Source organism: Procambarus clarkii, chromosome 40, assembly GCF_040958095.1.
Source record: "Procambarus clarkii isolate CNS0578487 chromosome 40, FALCON_Pclarkii_2.0, whole genome shotgun sequence".
NCBI lineage: Eukaryota > Metazoa > Arthropoda > Malacostraca > Decapoda > Cambaridae > Procambarus > Procambarus clarkii.
This window is the reverse complement of record NC_091189.1, coordinates 10,025,722-10,049,165: the sequence shown is the minus strand read 5'-3', so window position 1 is coordinate 10,049,165 and position 23,444 is coordinate 10,025,722. Positions and strand designations below refer to the sequence as shown.

The following is a 23,444-nucleotide window of genomic DNA, read 5'->3' as shown; positions in this document are numbered from 1 at the left end:
GCGAGCGCGTTTCCTTTCACCTGACGCCTCTATTCACCTAGCAGTAAATAAGTACCCGGCCTAGATACAGGCTTCCTGTCCCTAAACAACGGGTAATATACATAACTTGAAAGCGCCATAAAGAACCACATTGAACTGAGGAACTACCACCTAAACTCGAGGCGTTCCCGTATTTGGTTCAGCTCAGGTGTGAACGCACAGGGCAGAGCGCCTCCCACAACCACAGCCTCATCTGACATTCAGAGCGGTGTAGGGTACACTCCAGCAAGATATATGCTCCACACATCTGGGAATATATATCACAAAATGCCCAGAGGGAAACAAACGGCCAGTATTTATTGGTAATTCCGTGTGTGACTTTTCACAGCTAATAAATAAGAATGAACGCAGAGTGGAAAATGTAAATATGGAATTACGAGGCAATACAACTAGAAGCTTTACAATAAACACACACACATTTACTGTGGGAGGTATATACAAAATGGTCTCCAGTGATGCATTAACACATTTACTGTGGGAGGAATACACAAAAAACAGGTCTCCAGTGATGCATGACTGCACAGCTTTCAAACCAAAGCAACAAGGAAAGCGGATCTTGCCAGGAATACAAGGAAATCTTGTAAAGGAAATTCGTAAAAGTTCGTAAAGAAAACCTTTACGAACATTCATGTTGCTGAGCAACGCACCATGATAACCTTACCAGGCGTTACCAACAATTTTCCGTTCATTACCTTATTTTCCAGCTCCACCCTGACCTATTGCTCCCACATGACTACCACTTCCAACCTGAAGACTAGCTTTCTCTGAGCTAATTCACCGGAGCTTTGGAAAAGTTCAGATTACACCACTCGACTGATGATAATTGACCACAGGTGGTGATCCTATAATTTAAACCCATACTGAGTTTATTTTATGTACACAAAATACATGTGTATTATAAAATATTATAGACAATGCACTGAGATATAATTCACACACACACACACACACACACACACACACACACACACACACAGACACACACACACACACACACACACACTCACACACACACACACACACACACACACACACACACACACACACACACACACACACAGACACACACACACACACACACACACACACACACACACACACACACACACACACACACACACACACACCTACCTACCTTGGGAAGGCCGCAACAAGAAACAAACACAGACCAGAAACACTTAGGCGCTCTTAACGTTTCGTTCAGGGGCTCAAAACTCCTCAAAACAAAATCACAGCAAAAATGGTCATGGTATCGGAGCTCCACACAGGCATTCTAATGAGGCTATTCCACGGTTAATTCCGGAGACGTTTCCGGTTGATTAAAGAATAAACAAAATCGGTACGTTGGGAATGAGGACGTGGAGAGAATGTGGTCCTCATCGGACAGGTAAGAATACCAGAGTGCCGCACACGAGAGGTAAGAATACCAGAGTGCCACACACAAGAGGTAAGAATACCAGAGTGCCACACACGAGAGGTAATAATACCAGAGTGCCACACATAAGAGGTAAGAATACCAGAGTGCCACACACGAGAGGTAATAATACCAGAGTGCCACACATAAGAGGTAAGAATACCAGAGTGCCACACACGAGAGGTAAGAATACCAGAGTGCCACACATAAGAGGTAAGAATACCAGAGTGCCACACACGAGAGGTAAGAATACCAGAGTGCCACACATAAGAGGTAAGAATACCAGAGTGCCACACACGAGAGGTAAGAATACCAGAGTGCCACACACAAGAGGTAAGAATACCAGAGTGCCACACACGAGAGGTAAGAATACCAGAGTGCCACACACGAGAGGTAATAATACCAGAGTGCCACACACGAGAGGTAATAATACCAGAGTGCCACACATAAGAGGTAAGAATACCAGAGTGCCACACACGAGAGGTAAGAATACCAGAGTGCCACACACGAGAGGTAAGAATACCAGAGTGCCACACACACGACCAACTCCGACTGTGGTGTCGTAAATTGAAATAAGCGAGCAGGGTGATGTTTAGGGCTTGATTTGCAGGGTCTTCCAGGCAATTACCCTTGTAACACCAATCACCCCACACCTACACACTCCACACCTACACACTACACACCTACACACTACACACTCCACACCTACACACTCCATTACCCACACTCACCACTACCACAAACATGCTACACAACATCATACGCTTTATAGAATCTATCACTTAATATAATTCAAATATATATATATATATATATATATATATATATATATATATATATATATATATATATATATATATATATAAGCAAAATCTAGACAATTCACAGTTCCAGCATAGTAGTTCGGTAATTAACAAAAAACTAAATTACCTTTTAGGATAACATTTAACCATTATAATAAAAACAAACAATTAATAAAGGCCCCATCAATAAAATTTCAGAACCGTAATAGATGTAGTTGCATGAACCCCACCTGAAGTGTCCGCCCGCCTGGCCATTGGAGGGTAAAATAACCAGCCCACGAGGCATTTTATAATGAAAACCATTTCCAGGTAATATAATTACTGGCTATTAACAGTTTACTGAGAAGGGCGCCATATTGCCTGTCGTGCCTGCACGCCCACACACACACACGCACGCCCACGCACGTTCAAATTATTTAGCTGCCGTTTTTAAACCATTATTTCTGGCAGTTCTTTTTTTTTATCTAATATAAATTTTAAAAAGAAATTATGCTTTTTTATTATACGCCCACGAAGTTCCAATTATTGTTTCCTATTTTTTATGTAGTCCGAAACATAAAATGGGGCTTTTTATATTTTTTGCCGAATTGGGTAGAAAGGTTTGAAGCTGAGATAAAATGCAAATTATTATATTTTGGCTAAAATTTTATTAAATGCCGAGGTTACATTATTTGATTTGTCCAATTAGCGCTTGGAAGCGTTTGTGGGAAGTAGTGAAAGCTTATCTTGCTCGGGTGTGGGGGGGGGGGGGGGGGGAAGGTGGAGGAAGTAGAAATAGCCTAAGCTACTCTATCCCTTGGAGATGTATTTCTTTCTTATCTCAATAAACATACTTGAACTTGAGGTCATCTTGCACTTTCTCCTGACCAAAGAAGCACTAAGGGAGACATATAGTGCAAATCCTTCCTCTCTACCTTCATAAAGCCACTGGTGTGTGTACGTTTGTTATCATAGTACATGTGTAACATGAACACATGTTTTATGAGCATGAGCATAAACATGAGCACATGTTTTATGAGCATGAGCATAAACATGAGCACATGTTTTATGAGCATGAGCATAAACATGAGCACATGTTTTATGAGCATGAGCATAAACATGAGCACATGTTTTATGAGCATGAGCATAAACATGAGCACATGTTTTATGAGCATGAGCATAAACATGAGCACATGTTTTATGAGCATGAGCATAAACATGAGCACATGTTTTATGAGCATGAGCATAAACATGAGCACATGTTTATCAACCAGAATGTCCGGTAATATGTTGATTGTTTGTGACATGTGTATATATGAACACGTTGTACTGCACGCGGGTGAGAGTAGCTTCAGCTACCTCATCCCTTTGTGTGTGTGTGTTTGTACCTCAATAAACTTGTTTCAATTTCAACTTTCCCTTCTCGAGCATTCACTCCATCCCCTAGTTCATCTTTTCCACCTTCTTCCCTAGGTGTGGCTTGTTTCTAAAACCCAATAGATTATCCCTTCCACTTCAATTCTCCAACCACCACTTATGATGTCCCAGACCAACATTCACTCTCTTTATTTCGACACAGAATGCTACATTTAGCCCTCCCTCCTTACCCCCCCCCCACACACACATCAGATAACCCCCTCCCTACATTGGGGTTATCAGGGGTTACCCTACCCTACCATGGGGTCTTCCCCACTTCCTTACCTGAGCTTACGTAACATAAATAGGTTAAACATGTGTAAAATAGGCCTAAGGACCATGAAAAACACAATAGAGGATATCAAAGCAACAATAATCAGTAAGAAACTTAGCACACTTACGCATCCCTCAACCCACATCTACTACTACCACAACCCACTTCTACTACTACCACAACCCACATCTACTACTACCACAACCCACTTCTACTACTACCACAACCCACATCTACGACTACTACAACTAACAACACCCAAGCTTTTCACATCCCCCCCCCCACCACCACGCACTCCCCCCACTTTCCTTAGCCCACCCCCTACATTCCCATACCCCCCCCCACCCCCCTCCCCGCCTCTCACCAAGATTCCAAGAAACTCTAAGGGGTCAAACGATCCCCCTCACCAAAGGGAAATAAAGATTCAGTATTCCATAACAACTCCACAAGGGCCGTGACGAGGATTCGAACCTTGTGTGAATAAGTAGCGGTTATTCCATAACCGCCTTCCACTCCTTCTCAAAAACACAAATGCAAAAAAACAAATTCATAAATAACAAGAGAACAGATAAAGACAATCTTCGTAGACAGTAAAAGATAACATCCATTTTATACGAAGAAAAGCTGCTAAGTTCTAAAGCCAAGAACTCGAAGAAAACAAACAAAACAGCAAGACAATAATCAAAACTTTAGAGAAAAACAAGAGGGCCAAAGAAAAATTAATTTAAAAAGTTCCCGAGGAAAGAATACAACTGGAATAAGAAAATGAGAGAGAGAGAGAGGTTCAGGATTCCGTGAAACAATAAGATGTGGTGAGCAGAATGTTGTACGTCATGGTAGGTCGTGCGTCATGGTAGGTCGTGCGTCACGGTAGGTCGTGCGTCACGGTAGGTCGTGCGTCACGGTAGGTCGTGCGTCATGGTAGGTTGTGGTGGGTCGTGGTGGGTTATGCGTCACGGTAGGTTGTGCGTCATGGTGGGTCGTGCGTCATGGTGGGTTGTGCGTGATGGTAGGTTGTGCGTCACGGTAGGTTGTGCGTCACGGTGGGTTGTGCGTCATGGTGGGTTGTGTGTCATGGTGGGTTGTGCGTCATGGTGGGTTGTGCGTCATGGTGGGTTGTGCGTCATGGTAGATCGTGCGTCATGGTAGATCGTGCGTCACAGTAGCTCGTGCGTCATGGTAGATCGTGCGTCACGGTAGGGAAAGCGCCACACAAGACAGGTAATGTTCCTAGTGAAACTGCAAGAGTCGTTATCCTACAACACCTCACCTAGTTCTGTGTGCGCGCGAGCTTCTAGGGATAGAGCTACGGCTCTTTGGTCCCGCCTCTCAACTGTCAATCAATTGGCGTAGAGGTTCCAGAACCTACAGGGGCTCTATCATATCTACAATTGAAACAGTGTATAAAGTCGGCCTCCACCACATCACTTCCAAATACATTTCATTTATTAAATACTCCGAGTCTGAAAAAGTTATTTATAATGTCTCTATGGCTCATTTGGGTTCTCCGTTTCCACCTGTGTCCTCTTGTGGGAGTACCGCCCGTGTTAAGTATCTGCATGGAAGGAAAGAAAGGAGTGGCGGCTCTACTGGCCAGAAAAGAGTGAAGATGGTGACCCTAGGCTGTGAAGGCCTTAGGGACTAACGTAATGCGTATTACGACGACGGGATGACCAAATAAAGCAGTAATACAGATATACAATCCTCCACTAAATGACAGAAGACCTGGGGCCAGATTCACGAAAGCACTTACGCAAGCACTTGCGAACGTAAGTTCTTGCGTAAGTAATTCGTGAATCTGGCACCTGGACTGGAATACAACAGACACAACATGACATATATTGGACTGATGTATGAAACGAGTGCAGCTTCTGTTGCATGTAGAAGTGGATCCTGAATATTTAATAAATACATAAATAAATATATAAATCTCAGCATTGGGCAGTTAGCCTATTCCAACATTGAAATAATCGACACTGTACAATTTGCTCTGGCCTTTGACACTTGCATTTACAAAAGTAATGGCCGCTTCGTTTTACCAGAAATAATACCGGGCTTCAGGGTGTTAGCCTAGGAACAATTAGCCTGGCTGAACTAGAATAGCAGAATCCTCACCGGTGTAGCCTTTTGAAAGAGTCTCATTTATGTATAACCAAATCTCTAAACTGGATATTATGAAATAACAAAAAATTGCTGAATGTATAAATACACTCAAGAGAACCACTTGAGGTGGACGGTAGAGCGACGGTCTCGCTTCATGCAGGTCGACGTTCAATCCCCGACCGTTTAAGTGGTTGGGCACCATTCTTTCTCCCTGTCCCATCCCAAATCCGTATCCTGACCCCTTCCAATTGCTATATAGTCGTAATGGCTTGGAGCTTTCCCCCCTGATAGTTCCCTTCAAAAGAACATATTGCATACTTCAAGACACAAGAGCAAAATATTTTCATAATGTTAGTTCTTAATACAAAATAAGACACGAAACAATGGATATAAATTGTATAAACTTCTACTTGGGAAACACCGGGGTAAAGTCTGGTGTGGAACCAGACTTGTGGAACACATTACTGGGTAACATAACAGACTTGGAATCACCAGATGAATTTTGGGAGGACATAAAAAGGCTCAGCCTTGTATGGGCCATTAGGCCTTCTGCTATTTTTTTTTTAGATATATACAAGAGTTGTTACATTCTTGTAGAGCCACTAGTACGCGTAGCGTTTCGGGCAGGTCCCTGGAATACGATCCCCTGCCGCGAAGAATCGTTGTTACAACCAAGTACCCCATTTTTACTGTTGAGTTAAACAGAGGCTACAGTTAAGGATTTGCGCCCAGTAAATCCTCCCCGGCCAGGATACGAACCCATGACAAAGCGCTCGCGGAACGCCAGGCGAGTGTCTTACCACTACACCACGGAGACTGGTTTTATTATGTTAAATATTGCTACCACACTTTCCACGTGCTGTCCTTGTTATACACATTTCACAATAGGATTCGTTACCATCAATATAATTAGTATCACCATTAGTGCACAATTACCACTATATTCGCCCTCCTTATTCATCCCACAAGATCAACTTCCATCGTCAACCCCCCCCCCCCCTATGCGCATGAAAAACGAAAGTTACTATATCGAGACCCTGACCTCACAGAAATGGTTAAATCGGTAAAAACCAATGTGCTCTCAGTAAAATTGACAAAACCAATGTACCAACCTGAAAGTTGGAATTGTGCTGACCTATGGCCCTGACCCTGACCTTTCAAGACTCCAAACACCCGACCAACGAGATATTATGCTATAGTTACAGTGCATATTATATATATATATATATATATATATACATATATATATATATATATATATATATATATATATATATATATATATATGTGTGTGTGTGTGTGTGTGTGTGTGTGTGTGTGTGTGTGTGTGTGTGTGTAACAGTGTCAGACCACGGAGGAAGAATTGAAACAGGAATTTCTTTAAGTACTTTCGTATATTAATACATCTTCAGAAGGAATGATTTACAAGTCAATGAGTTTGGACAATATATAGGCAGGAGAGAGAGGTGAAGTGAGGTACAATGACAAATATATGAATGGGATTAGGTGGATATAAAATAAGAGCTGCATAAGGCCTATTGGCCCATACATGGATAATAATAGCATAAGATAGTAGATATCAATAATGAATTAGTGAGACAAATGTGTATCAATAATCCTACTCAAATCGCCCTTTATCTGATCAATCAAAAATGGATTTAAATTATATAAACCACTGCTAATGTTCAAATTACATGATTTTGTAACTTGTATTAAATCAGATTCAATTATGTTCCCATTGAAAGTGCTTTTTACAAGCACTTCTTTTTCTTCACCTTGAAAACGAACATGACTTTTGGTGAACTATTCTTCCAGCTGAATCCAGCTGAAAATTAAACTAAAATTCCGAAAATTTTCGTGTTTCAGCACATTATCAAGGAAATACAGAGGATTGATGAGGATTAAGCCACCCAAGAGGTGGCACGGGCATGAATAGCCCCTAGGTAGATTTTTTTGGGGAGTGAATGTGATCTTTGGTCGTGAAAGGATATAATGCGTGCTGTGCTCATATTTAAATCGTCAGTCCTTACTATGTGGCAGCTATCGCGGGGGAGGATACTGCTTGACAGTATTTATGAGGGTGTCCAGCTGCTGGACACCTTTTCATTACCAGAAGAGTGGCAGTGTTGATGGCTTCAGGGTGGTTACTGCAAGATTCAGGGACTCTTAAAGCTCTTCTAAGGTCGTTGGTTGCTTCACATTCCAGGAGATAGTGAAGTAGTGGTTTCTCTGTGATTGTTTGGCAGAATTATTCCTACTCTTTGGGTTCACTAGACAGGACATAAGTGCTTCTGATTATATGCCCAACTACACCTCACTAGACAAAGATCCGTAAGCTAAAATAACAATTAATGGAAGTGACATGAAAGTGAGATGATTAAGTGGACATTAACTGGGTATTCCTTCATTCTTAGAATATACTTCACATACACTTACAGCTTACATAACGATTGTGTAGTATGACTCGCGACTGAGACACCTATTGACTGCCAGGGACTAACCATTGAAATGTCCACTTACGAAACCTGTATATCATCCCTCGGTCATGGCAGCTGTCGTCTGGATTTATTGAACAGTTTGCGAACTTTGAAACATCACAACCCAAGATTATTATTATTATACACAACCTCCTTGCGATTCAGAGATTATAAACAGTTTCATAAATATACAAACTAAGCCGTCATGACTGAGGAAAGATGTACTGGTTTCGTAAGTGGACACGTAAATACTTTAGCTTCGATGTCCAAAGGATTTGGAAAGAATGGGGGAGGGACAAGGATGGGGGAGGGACAGGGATGGGGAGGGAAAGAGATGGAAAGGTGAAATTGTGGAAGAGGCTGTGGTAATGCTTGATGAGTCCTGCTCCAGGCCACTTGCTCCCACAAACAACTCTCTCATCGACATCAGTTGCCTTCTCAAAAGTTCGTTTGCATTATATAGTGTCAGTCCACTGTTGCTGCCTCACCCTGTGGCCAGCTTCATCCTGCGCCTCCATGTTCTCCAGTTTCTCTCTCTACTTCTCATCATTCTGCGCTGTATTCTTTCCTCTTAAACATTATTCTCCTTATGCTTCCTCCCTACAAATTCTCATTTATCCTGGTGAGCTCCCCTCTCCCTCCACCATCATATCACCATTATTAACTTCGTTCTAAAATTCCTCCCTTCACAACGTCTCATATTATTCCGCTCTTGCCCCTGATTCGATGTGATTTTTCTTCGCTTCGCCTCTTCTATTTTGTCCTGAGGACATTCTCACTTGCGCTTCCTTCGTTCCTAGTTCTTTCCTCCCTCTTTCTGCTCACTCGGCTTTTTTTCTAATTTCTCTTCCTGGAGCTTTATTCCTTCCTCCACCTACTGCTTCCTCATTTCCTATTTCTCTAAGTTTCTCCCTTGTTCTTCCCTTCCGTCATCCCTCCTGGTCTTTCTCTGACAGCTTCTCGGGCCAGAAAGTATCACAGGACTCTTAAGTCAAACCAATACCTCTAAGAGCCTCACTGAGAAGCCAAACTCGGAGGAGCTATCATGTATGCCCGGACTAGATACGACAGGCAAGAGGGCCTGGGCGAGGCACCCTCAAGCCAGACAGGTCCACACAACGCCTCACATTTTACTGTCACTGACTGTGTCCGTGTGTTCTTACCTAGTTGTGCTTGCGAGGGTTGAGCTCTGGCTCTTTGGTCCCGCCTCTCAACTGTCAGTCATCTAATGTACAGCTTCCTGCGCCTACTGGGATCTATCATATCTACACTTGAAGCTGTGAATGGAGTCAGCCTCCACCACATCACTTCCTAATGCATTCCATTTGTCTACTACTCTGACACTGAAAAAATTCTTTCTAACATCTCTATGGCTCATCTGGGCACTTAAATTCCACCTGTGTCCCCTAATGCGCGTGCCCCTTGTGTTAAATAGTCTGTCTTTATCTACCCTGTCAATTCCTCTGAGAATCTTGTATGTGGTGATCATGTCCCCTCTAACTCTTCTGTCTCCCAGTGACGTGAGGTTTAATTCCCGTAGTCTCTCCTCGTAACTCATACCCCTCAGTTCGGGAACTAGTCTGGTGGCAAACCTTTGAACCTTTTCTAGTTTAGTCTTATGCTTGACTAGATATGGACTCCATGCTGGAGCCGCATACTCCAGGATTGGTCTGGCATATGCCGCTGATGTTATCCTCTTGATATGAACTTCAGGGGACAGGTCTGGCGTGATATCAACCCCCAGGTCTTTCTCTCTGACTCTTTAAGTATTTCATCTCCCAAATGATACCTTGTATCTGGTCTATGTGTGTATCTGCAGGTGTGTGTGTGTGTGTGTGTGTGTGTGTGTGTGTACTCACCTAATTGTGCTTGCGGGGGTTGAGCTCTGGCTCTTTGGTCCCGCCTCTCAACCGTCAATCAACTGGTGTACAGATTCCTGAGCCTATTGGGCTCTATCATATCTACATTTGAAACTGTGTATGGAGTCAGCCTCCACCACATCATTTCCTAATGCATTCCATTTACTAACTACTCTGACACTGAAAAAGTTCTTTCTAACGTCTCTGTGGCTCATTTGGGTACTCAGCTTCCACCTGTGTCCCCTTGTTCGCGTCCCACCAGTGTTGAATAGTTCATCCTTGTTTACCCGGTCGATTCCCCTGAGGATTTTGTAGGTTGTGATCATGTCCCCCCTTACTCTTCTGTCTTCCAGTGTCGTAAGGTGCATTTCCCGCAGCCTTTCCTCATAACTCATGCCTCTTAGTTCTGGGACTAGTCTAGTAGCATACCTTTGGACTTTTTCCAGCTTCGTCTTGTGCTTGACAAGGTACGGGCTCCATACTGGGGCCGCATACTCCAGGATTGGTCTTACATATGTGGTGTACAAGATTCTGAATGATTCCTTACACAGGTTCCTGAACGCCGTTCTTATGTTAGCCAGCCTCGCATATGCCGCAGACGTTATTCTCTTTATTGTTGTGTGTGTGTGTGTGTGTGTGTGTGTGTGTGTGTGTGTGTGTGTGTGTGTGTGTGTGTGTGTGTGTGTGTGTGTGTGTGTGTGTGTGTGTGTGTGCGCGCGCGCGTGCGTGCGTGCGTGCGTGCGCGTCTCCCTTCCTTTCTTCCTTCCACAGTCCGAGGTACCTATTTGTGTTTACCTGTTGTCGGTTCGATTTTTTTTTTTACTATAGCTGCCCGGCTTGAACAGCTGGCTTTCCCGGTATTCAGTGCAGGTATTACTGGTCGCAGTCCGCAGGTTGACACGCACCCATCACAGCCCAACTGATCAGTTACTCTTGGCAGAACTTTTCTACTGATTCTCAAATTATAACCGAAACGCTATGCGTACTAGTGGCTTTAGGTATTGTATGTACTACCTCTATCTTTAAATCAAACAGAATATTTGTACTGTAACTCTGCAACTATGTATGTACTTTTCCTAAATAAATTATTATTAATATTATTATTATTATAACAACTTTGTTAAGGATGTGTTCATATATTTAATGAAAGAAGACGAGAAGAGTAGACCTGAGTTCAAACAGTACTCTCTAATAGTGTTTATGGTGTTTCCTGAAGTATCATTTACTCCAATGTGCCGAAATATTTTAGGAACATTGACCCTTAAGAGACTTGACACTTGTGGAATTTCTAAGCATAGTTAAAATCATTTATCTTGACTCCCCTGCGAGGGAACATGTTGAATGTACGCTGGCTGCCAGTCATTTGCATGCTCTACTACACATACGCCGGTAATAAAGGTTTTATGTATATTTTCCAGCTCAAGAATATATTCCAGATACTTTAAACCAAGACGTGACGTCAGAGCAGAATTCCAAACGAGAGAACACCATCATTGGCGTAGCATCCCTTGTTAAGAAAGACCTCTCCCTCCTTCCTTACAAATACCTTCAAACTTCCTCCTCGACCTCCTCCTCCTCCTTAACCCTCTCTCTCTCTTCCATCTCCCTCCACCTTAACCCTCTCTCTTCCATCTCCCTCCTCCACACTCGCCTACTTCTCCATGTTCCCCAACATCGTCCCCCACTACCAACTCTGCTCCCTCCCCTGCTCTTCCCGTGTTGGAGCAAGCAATCGCCACACCGCCTCCCCGCATTATTTACTCTGCCACGCACCTCCTTCATAAACTGGCTTGTGACTAAATTAAACTCCAGAGTAAGGCAATATGAGCGTGCGCGCGCGCGTGTGTATGACCAGGAAGCCCAGAACAGTGACGGAGTAATGACTGATACATTGCCAGAAGGATGAGCAACCAGGAGGCCTGGTCGACGACCGGGCCGCGGGGACACTAAGCCCCGGAAGCACCTCAAGGTAGGTATGAGTAACAGCAGCATTAGCAGCAGTAAATGAACTCAAAGCTTCCGTTCTGAACCCCATCATGTGTCTCTGTAACACTTTCCTCCACCGCCCACGGGATAGGTATGGGGTGCATAGTAAATGAATAACAATAATAATAGACGAGAAGAGAAAAACTTGAGGAAAATGAGGGAGGAGGAGAAAGTAGGGAGGAAGAGAGTCCGCCTGCGATCAAGATAACACCCGGAGTGTTTTGTTTGCGATGTATGTGTGTGTAAATATACATGAACACGTTGTATATATAACATCGGGGTGAGAGTAGCTTGAGCTACCTCATCCCTTTGTGTGTGTTTATACCTCAATAAACTTATTTCAATTTCAACACCCCGAAACCCACCCAACATTCCACACCACCACCACCACTCTTGACGGCAAAACACACACACACACACACACACACACACACACACACACACACACACACACACACACACACACACACACACACACACAGGTGTGTGTGTGTGGTGTGGAGAAAAAAAAAAGTAGTTAGTAAACAGTTGACAGTTGAGAGGCGGGCCGAAAGCAAAGCTCAACCCCCGCAAAAACACAACAAGTAAACACAACTAGTAAACACACACACACACCATCGTAACCCCGCCCACTATATCCATCCTATTACTTAATTATCTTGCCGCATTGCTATCTTTACCCTGGCCCCTCTATATTCCCCCACCACACCAAAAACCTTAAATACGGGGCAAGAGAACGCTCATTACGATAAATATAGAATTGCTTAATCCTACGAAAAAAAATGGAAAATACTAATAATTATTAGAACTAACGGGAAGATAAGGAGGCGAGGATCGATTTGCGGCGCTGCGGCACACGCACGTGCTTGTTCTGAGGGAAGGGGGAGTGGAAGAGGCAGGGAAGGGAGGAACGGTAAGGAGGAGGGAAGGGTAAGAAGGGAGAAAGAGTTGAGAGGGAGGGCAGTAGGGACGAAATTTCGGAAGAGAGGGATGACAGGGAAGATAGAAGGATTGGGGGAGGGGAGAGGGGGGGGGGAGAGAGAGAGAGAGAGAGAGAGAGAGAGAGAGAGAGAGAGAGAGAGAGAGAGAGAGAGAGAGAGAGAGAGAGAGAGAGAAAGAGAGAGCAGATTTCGTAGCTCCTACACGTGGTTGATTTCCCCAGTGACTTAACATATATAAACATATCTAAAATCATACAAATTCCAAGAAATCTGTTCAACTGAATTTCCATGTTCTATCGTTCCCTTACCACTTTGGAGTTACAAATAATTACTGTAAAAAATGTTTAAACAAGAACAAGGTAAAAAAAAAAGCCATGAAGGTGTTAGGTGATCACCTAACACTATGCCAAAGTGGCACCATTACAGAAGCAGCAGTACCTAGCAGTAAATAGGTACCTGGGAATTAGTCAGCTGTCACAGGCTGCTTCCTGGCGGGTGGAGGCCTTCTCTCTTGTGGATGCTCGTGGCTCAGTTGGAAGGAAAGCCAGCTGCTGCCAACTGAGGCTCCCTTCAGGAATGTTCATTTTAAGATAAACAGGAACACAATTTACAATACGAATATCTTTACACACAGAAATCACAATAGCGTGATGCATCATATAAACAAATCCACAAGGGCCGTGACGAGGGTTCGAACCTACGTATGAAAGGATCCCAGACGCTGCCTTAATCGACTGAGTTACGACATGGTTAAAAGAATTGCAACCGGAAGTTCTACTGACCTTATTCGGATCCTGCAGCCTCTCCGAGACACAAACCAGGGTTTTACATGTTTAACCATGTCGTAGCTCAGTCGATTAAGGCAGCATCTGGGATCCTCTCGGACGTAGGTTCGAACCCTCGTCACTACCCTTGTGGATTTGTTCATACGAACATCTTGTTTACTTAAAATATTGACTTTGAAATAATTTTTTTTAATTGTATCATATATGTATCATGCAACACACACTGGACAGTTTCTTTCACCATGATGCCTCTGATCACCTATCAGTAAATAAGTACCTGGGAGTTATACAGCTGCTAAGGGCTGTTTCCAATCGATGTGTGCGCGTGTGTTAAGAGAGAAATACTAACTAGAAGAAAAAAAGCGTGATTAGAGGAAAAAAAGATTGGCTAGAAAGGCGGAGGTACAAAAGCTAATACTCACCTAGTTGTACTTGCGGGGGGTTGAGCTTTGGCTCTTTGGTCCCATCTCTCAACTGTCAATCAACTGGTGTACAGATTCCTGAGCCTACTGGGCTCAATCATATCTACATTTGAAACCGTGTATGGAGTCAGCCTCCACCACATCACTGCCTAGTGCATTCCATCAGTTAACTACTCTGACACTGAAAAAAATCTTTCTAACGTCCCTGTGGCTCATTTGGGTACTAAGTTTCAACCTGTGTCCCACGTGTTCGCGCACCACCCGTATTAAACAGTTTAACTTTATCCACTGTCAATTCCTCTGAGAACTTTGTAGGTAGTTATCATGTCTCCCATAACTCTTCCGTCTTCCAGTGACGTAAGATTCAGTTCCAGTAATCTTTCCTCATAGCTCATTCCTCTATCTCGGAGACTAGCCTGGTAGGCATACTTCTGAACCTTTTCTAACTTCGTTCTGTGTTTGACTAGACGTGGACTCCACGCTAGTGCCGCGTAATACAAGCTCGATCCTGCAGGCACAACCAGTAACTACAAATAGTAAATACCCGCTGCCAAACTGAGCGGCAGTATCTCCCGGGCAGGACTCGAGGGAGCCACACCCAACCCAACACTCGGCCAAACTTTACACCAAACTCAAGACAAATCATAAAAGTTTTAAAACAATATCGAAGCCCGAGCACATGAGAGCATGATGAAAAGGGGGGAGGGGAGGGGTAGTGAGAATGGAGAGGAGGGTTAACCCAACTTGAAATGTACAAACATTTGTGAATAAAATATTTGAATTTGAAAGACTGAGAATTGAGAGGAGGAAAATAGGAAGAGGGAGGGTGGAGAGATGGAGGGGGAGGGAAAAGGAGGAGGGGGGAGAGGGGGAGGGGGGAGGGAGGGGGGAGGGAGGGGGGAGGGAGGGGGAGGGGGAGGGGGGAGAGGGAGGGAGGGAGGAGGAGGAGGAGGGGGAGTGGGGGGGGGGAGAGACAGAGAGAGAGAGAGAGAGAGAGAGAGAGAGAGAGAGAGAGAGAGAGAGAGAGAGAGAGAGAGAGAGAGAGAGAGAGAGAGAGAGAGAGAGACAGACAGACAGAGAACACTAAGGTGTTCCAATGGCAACTGTTTTGCCTCACCCGACTACTTTATGTAATGTGAACATGACGAACGAGACCTCCCGCAGCATAATGACAGCACAAAGGTTTTCGTCGACTATTGAACCCCGGATTTAAATGTCAGCTTCAGGGGACGGGGGACGGAGGCTGGGGGGCTGAGGGCCTGAGGCTGGGGCGCTGGGGGGCTGAGGGCCTGAGGCTGGGGCGCTGGGGGGCTGAGGGCCTGAGGCTGGGGCGCTGGGGGGCTGAGGGCCTGAGGCTGGGGCGCTGGGGGGCTGAGGGCCTGAGGCTGGGGCGCTGGGGGACGGGGGGCTTGGGGGACAGAGGGTACAACCAGGTCCGTAGAAGGGGACTCAATTCATACGCTTCATATTATGCGAGAGAGTTAAGAGAGACAAGCGAGGCATTGGGAGAGGGAGGGAGGAAAGAGAAGATAACGGGGGGAGGAGGGAGAGATAAAGGGAGGATGTATATTGTAGTGAGGGAGAAGAGATAAAGGGGGGGTGTATACTGAAGAAAGAGTTAGAGGATAGAGAGATGTGCTGGGTGGAGAGATTGATAGATCACCAGGCAAATGTCTGGGGGAAAAGGCCAAAGTTTGAACGCCTCGTATCCCCGAGTGGCGAGGCGTCCCCGAGTGGCGAGGCGTCCCCGAGTGGCGAGGCGTCCCCGAGTGGCGAGGCGTCCCCGAGTGGCGAGGCATCCCTGAGTGGCGAGAGATACTACCACATCCTCACTAGTGCCACGGGATGGGAATGGGGTGCATAATAAATATACAATGCAGGAGTATCCGACGTGTGTCCTCGCACGCCAACAGCATTGTACCTCTCACCGAGTGAATGTCTTCACAAAATATATATATATATATATATATATATATATATATATATATATATATATATATATATATATATATATATATATATATATATATATATAAAAACAATATGTGAGCTCCGTTAACAGTACCCGACAAGAGGTTTTCAACCACTACACTAATCGGAACTGTCAAGTGCGTCCACTTCATAATTATCTAATGATCTGAGAGCCGACAAAAAAAAAATAATACATTTTTTTATACTGGGTACTCCAATACCTGGTGGAGGTACTAGAGTACCGAGTGGCCCGCACTTCACATAAGCTATACTACCTTACAAAAGATAGGGACAATGCAATGGGAAGTTCTTAAGTACATACAAACAGTAATGCTCCCTTACCGCGAGCATAGTGCTCGTATTACCCGTGTATATTAATACTTCAATATAGTTACCTGAATTACCCAACTAAACACACACACACACACCTGTGGGTGGTGTGGGGGGGGGAATAGTAGAAGAAACAGTTGATTGACAGTTGAGAGGCGGGCCGAAAGAGCAGAGCTCAACCCCCGCAAGCACAATTAGGTGAGTAGTGAGTACAATTAGTGCGTACACACACACACACACACACACACACACACACACACACACACACACACACACACACACACACACACACACAAACACACACACACACACACACACACACACACACACACACACACACACACAAACACACACACACACACACACACACACACACACACACACACACACACACACACACACACACAAACACACACACACACACACACAAACACACACACATGTTAACGACATGTTTATGTTAACGACATGTTTACAGGCGTAGAGTCCTACATGTCGATGTTTGCGGATGATGCAAAGTTGATGAGAAGAGTTGTGACAGATGAGGATTGCAGGATCCTCCAAGAGGACCTGAACAGATTGCAGAGATGGTCAGAGAAATGGCTACTAGAATTCAACACGAGCAAATGTAAAGTTATGGAAATGGGACTAGGAGATAGGAGACCAAAGGGACAGTACACAATGAAGGGGAACAGCCTACCTGTAACGACGCGTGAAAGAGACCTGGGGGTGGACGTAACACCTAATCTATCTCCTGAGGCACATATTAATAGGATAACGACAGCAGCGTACTCTACACTGGCAAAAGTTAGAACATCATTCAGAAACCTAAGTAAGGAGGCATTTAGGGCGCTTTACACTGCCTACGTAAGGCCAGTCTTAGAGTATGCCGCCTCATCATGGAGTCCCCATCTGAAGAAGCATATAATGAAACTGGAAAAGGTTCAGAGGTTTGCAACGAGACTCGTCCCAGAGCTACGAGGGATGGGGTATGAAGAGCGCCTGAGGGAACTGTGCCTTACGACACTAGAAAGAAGAAGGGAGAGGGGGGACATGATAGGAACGTATAAGATACTCAGAGGAATTGACAGAGTGGACATAGACGAAATGTTCACACGGAATAGTAACAGAACGAGAGGACATGGATGGAAGCTTGAAACTCAGATGAGTCACAGAGATGTTAGGAAGTTTTCTTTTAGCGTGAGAGTAGTGGGGAAATGGAATGCACTTCAGGAACAGGTTGTGGAAGCAAATACTATTCATAATTTTAAAACCAGGTATGATAGGGAAATGGGACAGGAGTCATTGCTGTAAACAACCGATGCTCGAAAGGCGGGATCCAAGAGTCAATGCTCGATCCTGCAAGCACATATAGGTGAGTACATATAGGTGAGTACACACACACACACACACACACACACACACACACACACACACACACACACACACACACACACACACACACACACAGCTGCAGCACCAAATATCACAACATTAACAAACTCACCGCTGCAGTGCTACTTGACAACATTAGCGGCACTTTACCTGCAGCTGGAAATCTACTGGCAAACGCTCTCGGCTTAATCACCTCACCTGAAAAAAGCGAGAAATTCATTAGTAAAACTAGTTTGAGTGTCATCTATTTTGCGCTTCTGTGAGAATTAAATAATTATCTTGTGAGAGTTTGCCTGGGCAAAATATATTCCCCTCGCTTAGGTTATATTAGTGTTTAAGTCTCGCACAAAGTGATAAATTTAAACAAATATTATGAAATTCATTACATTCTGACATAGGGATTAATTCACAAAGGTACATACCTATAGAAAACGCATTTCGCAAATATTTTCAAGAGTAAAAAGTACATATACAAATATAATTTTTAATCTGCTTAGGCTTCATTACAACCTTCTTAAATTGATTGAGAACAAAAAACTAAATCAGGGCCTGCGGGCCGCTCCAAGCAACAGCCTGTTGGACAAAGCTCTCACAAGTCACGCCTGGCCCGTGAGTAGAACAACTCCCAAAACCCCACAAAGCAGGTATCAAGCAGGGGAGAACGGATATGAAAAAGCCTCCCGTCTCTTCCAAACACTGAAGCAGTCTCTTACAGTATCTTGAGTAATCTGGTAGAAATCTTGGGTCGCTTCCAAGAGACTTAATCAGCTGGAGAGCGGCAAGGAGACAACGCCAGTAGTAGTAGGCATCCATCAGTCTCAGGAGACTATGGAGTTGCGCTCTGGTTGTCGGTCTGGAGTGGCCTCACCAGGGCGCAAAGCTAGGTTGATTCGGGGGAGAAGCTGTTACCCAGGCAGCAGGTCCCCCCTCTCCACCATAGAGGCAAATGTCCCTATGCAATGCAGGAACGTAGTTTTTAATGATACTTGTACAAATACATAACTAGCTAACAGAGGGTGGCGGCCGTGTGTTCTAAACATGACAGCCGCTGTTGGACGCGGCTGCGAGCAGCCGCGTCCAACAGCCTGGTTGATCAGTCCGGCAACCAGGAGGCCTGGTCGACGACCGGGCCGCGGGGACGCTAAGCCCCGGAAGCACCTCAAGGTAACCTCAAGGTAAGGTTCCCTTCTAGTGTGGGCTGACATGTACTGGCAGATGGCACAACGGGAGGACAGAGGACATGTGGACACAGAAGGAAAACGAGACACCACCAAGAAAGACATACGAGCACAATAGAAAGGCACACTTGGACACTAGACGAAGCACGGCCACAAAAGGAAAGCACGTCGACACAAGAGAATAGTATGCTGACTTGTGTACTTTTTTAGAGATAACTCAGTATTACCGATCATTTTCAGGTCGCGGCCCGAATCCAGCTTAAGGCTGAATAAAATAACTAACCGACTGCCTGTGTCAAGGACATCGTTGAAGGGAATTAATATTAAATATCAAACTTAACAGTACATTTAATAAATAAGAATTATACAAAACACTGGTGAAAATACCGGCTATGCAACACTGGTACAAAAAATCCCAATTCCAATCTGCAGAAATAAACAAACACCTCAACTTATTAATTATACCAGTTACGCCACTTAATTCCTACTCACACACCTAAGATAAAATCCTAACTAAGCATGAGACACTATGTATTAATCCCTTGAGAGCACTTCCTAAATTTCCAGATACTAAAACAATGCATTAATGTGACATTAAGGTATACTCAAGTGTACATATAGCTGAGTGAGCCAACAGCTCCAGCCAGCTTCCATGTCCACCGTTGTTGTTGTTTTAGATTCAGCTACTTAGAACAAAAGTTCCAAAGTAGAACGGGCTATGGTGAGCCCGTAGTGGACTTACTTGGCACAGGAGCGGGGCTGCAACTTGATGTCCACCGTTAACCTGAGGGTTTTAAAACTTTGGCAATGACAGGTGCAACGCTTGCTAAACATAACCTTTACATTACCTCTAGTACAATTCATCCCTCTACCTGTATAAGAAATATTTCTATCGCCAAAACCTTTCAACTTAATACGTGCTAGTTAAGTGAAAACTAAGCTTATACAGCTGCACCTTCAAATGCCGTTGTAGCCTTAGCAGTGCTGCTCTCTCAAGTATGTCTGGTAAAGTATTCCGTCTGCCCGACTCTGGCCACGGTTAATGACTTAACCAACACCTTATTCATCGCTATCTAACTCTTTCTTAAATTATGCGAATTACATTTACATATTAATGTAATCGATTTACAACTGTTTGACACTTGGAATGCAGAATAAAACATAAAATCTTCCATTTCCATACACACCTGCTTGATGGGGTTCTGGGAGTTCTTCTACTCTCCAAGCCCGCCCCGAGGCCAGGCTTGACTTGTGAGAGTTTGGTCCACCAGGCTGTTGCTCGGTGGACACAATACCAAATGTGCATACAACAAATGAACGCACAAGCGATCATTGAACCCAAATTTGAATTCTTTTTCTGCCGAAGCCGAAATATACAAAAATAATTTGCCGTGACCCCATATATGAAAAACCTATATTCTACACAAATAACAAAGAAAATATACATTTAGCAACCTGGTTAAATCATAAATTTCTATCCAAGGGCGAGGACTGGACGAGGGAAGGCCCTAGGGCCGTTCAAAGTACCAGTCAACCCAAAATTCCCCACTAGTACCCTAAGGAAGGGGATTGGGTTGGGGGAGCCCAGAAAATCCCTGCGTCTCCCCACAAAATCCCTGACTAACAATTAACATTTAGCGGAAATCCATAACCCACCATTAACGTCTTTTCTAGCCTTCCTTTCCTTCCTTTTGTGGCGTTGTTTCACGCAAGCACGAGTGGCTGTATTGCGTCGGCTGGCTGGCTTTATGGGAGGGGAGCCGGCTGGCTGGCTGGGTTTATGGGAGGGGAGCCGGCTGGCTGGCTGGGTTTATGGGAGGGGAGCCGGCTGGCTGGCTGGGTTTATGGGAGGGGAGCCGGCTGGCTGGCTCGGTTTATGGGAGGGGAGCCGGCTGGCTGGCTCGGTTTATGGGAGGGGAGCCGGCTGGCTGGCTGGGTTTATGGAAGGGGAGCCGGCTGGCTGGCTGGGTTTATGGAAGGGGAGCCGGCTGGCTGGCTGGGTTTATGGGAGGGGAGCCGGCTGGCTGGCTGGGTTTATGGGAGGGGAGCCGGCTGGCTGGCTGGGTTTATGGGAGGGGAGCCGGCTGGCTGGCTGGGTTTATGGAAGGGGAGCCGGCTGGCTGGCTGGGTTTATGGAAGGGGAGCCGGCTGGCTGGCTGGGTTTATGGAAGGGGAGCCGGCTGGCTGGCTGGGTTTCTGGAAGGGGAGCCGGCTGGCTGGGTTTCTGGGAGGGGAGCCGGCTGGCTGGGTTTCTGGAAGGGGAGCCGGCTGGCTGGCTGGGTTTCTGGAAGGGGAGCCGGCTGGCTGGCTGGGTTTCTGGAAGGGGGAGCCGGCTGACTGGGTTTCTGGAAGAGGAGCCGGCTGGCTGGGTTTCTGGAAGGGGAGCCGGCTGGCTGGCTGGGTTTCTGGAAGAGGAGCCGGCTGGCTGGGTTTCTGGAAGGGGAGCCGGCTGGCTGGGTTTCTGGAAGGGGAGCCGGCTGGCTGGCTGGGTTTCTGGAAGAGGAGCCGGCTGACTGGGTTTCTGGAAGGGGAGCCGGCTGGCTGGGTTTCTGGAAGGGGAGCCGGCTGGCTGGGTTTCTGGAAGGGGAGCCGGCTGGCTGGGTTTCTGGAAGGGGAGCCGGCTGGCTGGGTTTCTGGAAGGGGAGCCGGCTGGCTGGCTGGGTTTCTGGAAGGGGAGCCGGCTGGCTGGGTTTCTGGAAGGGGAGCCGGCTGGCTGGGTTTCTGGAAGGGGAGCCGGCTGGCTGGGTTTCATGAAGGGGAGCCGGCTGGCTGGGTTTCTGGAAGGGAAGCCGGCTGGCTGGGTTTCTGGAAGGGGAGCCGGCTGGCTGGCTGGGTTTCTGGAAGGGGAGCCGGCTGGCTGGGTTTCTGGAAGGGGAGCCGGCTGGCTGGGTTTCTGGAAGGGGAGCCGGCTGGCTGGGTTTCTGGAAGGGGAGCCGGCTGGCTGGGTTTCTGGAAGGGGAGCCGGCTGGCTGGGTTTCTGGAAGGGGAGCCGGCTGGCTGGGTTTCTGGAAGGGGAGCCGGCTGGCTGGGTTTCTGGAAGGGGAGCCGGCTGGCTGGGTTTCTGGAAGGGGAGCCGGCTGGCTGGCTGGGTTTCTGGAAGGGGAGCCGGCTGGCTGGGTTTCTGGAAGGGGAGCCGGCTGGCTGGGTTTCTGGAAGGGGAGCCGGCTGGCTGGGTTTCTGGAAGGGGAGCCGGCTGGCTGGGTTTCTGGAAGGGGGAGCCGGCTGGCTGGGTTTCTGGAAGGGGAGCCGGCTGGCTGGGTTTCTGGAAGGGGAGCCGGCTGGCTGGGTTTCTGGAAGGGGAGCAGGCTGGCTGGGTTTCTGGAAGGGGAGCCGGCTGGCTGGGTTTCTGGAAGGGGAGCCGGCTGGCTGGCTGGGTTTCTGGAAGGGGAGCCGGCTGGCTGGGTTTCTGGAAGGGGAGCCGGCTGGCTGGGTTTCTGGAAGGGGAGCCGGCTGGCTGGGTTTCTGGAAGGGGAGCCGGCTGGCTGGGTTTCTGGAAGGGGAGCCGGCTGTCTGGCTGGGTTTCTGGAAGGGGAGCCGGCTGTCTGGCTGGGTTTCTGGAAGGGGAGCCGGCTGGCTGAGTTTCTGGAAGGGGAGCCGGCTGGCTGGGTTTCTGGAAGGGGAGCCGGCTGGCTGGCTGGGTTTCTGGAAGGGGAGCCGGCTGGCTGGGTTTCTGGAAGGGGAGCTGGCTGGCTGGGTTTCTGGAAGGGGAGCCGGCTGACTGGGTTTCTGGAAGGGGAGCGGCTGGCTGTGTTTCTGGGAGGGGAGCTGGCTGGCTGGGTTTCTGGAAGAGGAGCCGGCTGGCTGGCTGGGTTTCTGGAAGGGGACCCGGCTGGCTGGCTGGGTTTCTGGAAGGGGACCCGGCTGGCTGCCTGGGTTTCTAGAAGGGGAGCCGGCTGGCTGGCTGGGTTTCTAGAATGGGAGCCGGCTGGCTGGCTGGGTTTCTAGAAGGGGAGCAGGCTGGCTGGCTGGGTTTCTAGAAGGGGAGCCGGCAGACTGGCTGGGTTTCTGGAAGGGGAGCCGGCTGGCTGGCTGGGTTTCTAGAAGGGGAGCCGGCTGGCTGGCTGGGTTTCTA

At 46.5% G+C, this 23,444-nt stretch overlaps 1 protein-coding gene across 1 annotated transcript in view; it reads right to left on the bottom strand.

Moving 5' to 3' along the window:
- LOC138349887 (protein hunchback-like) overlaps positions 1 to 23,444 on the bottom strand; it is a 370,035-nt gene that overhangs the window by 289,130 nt on the left and 57,461 nt on the right. The window contains exon 2 of the mRNA XM_069339059.1: positions 18,345 to 18,392. The gene's annotated coding sequence lies outside the window, so the exon portion shown is untranslated. The remainder of the gene's footprint in view (positions 1 to 18,344; positions 18,393 to 23,444) is intronic.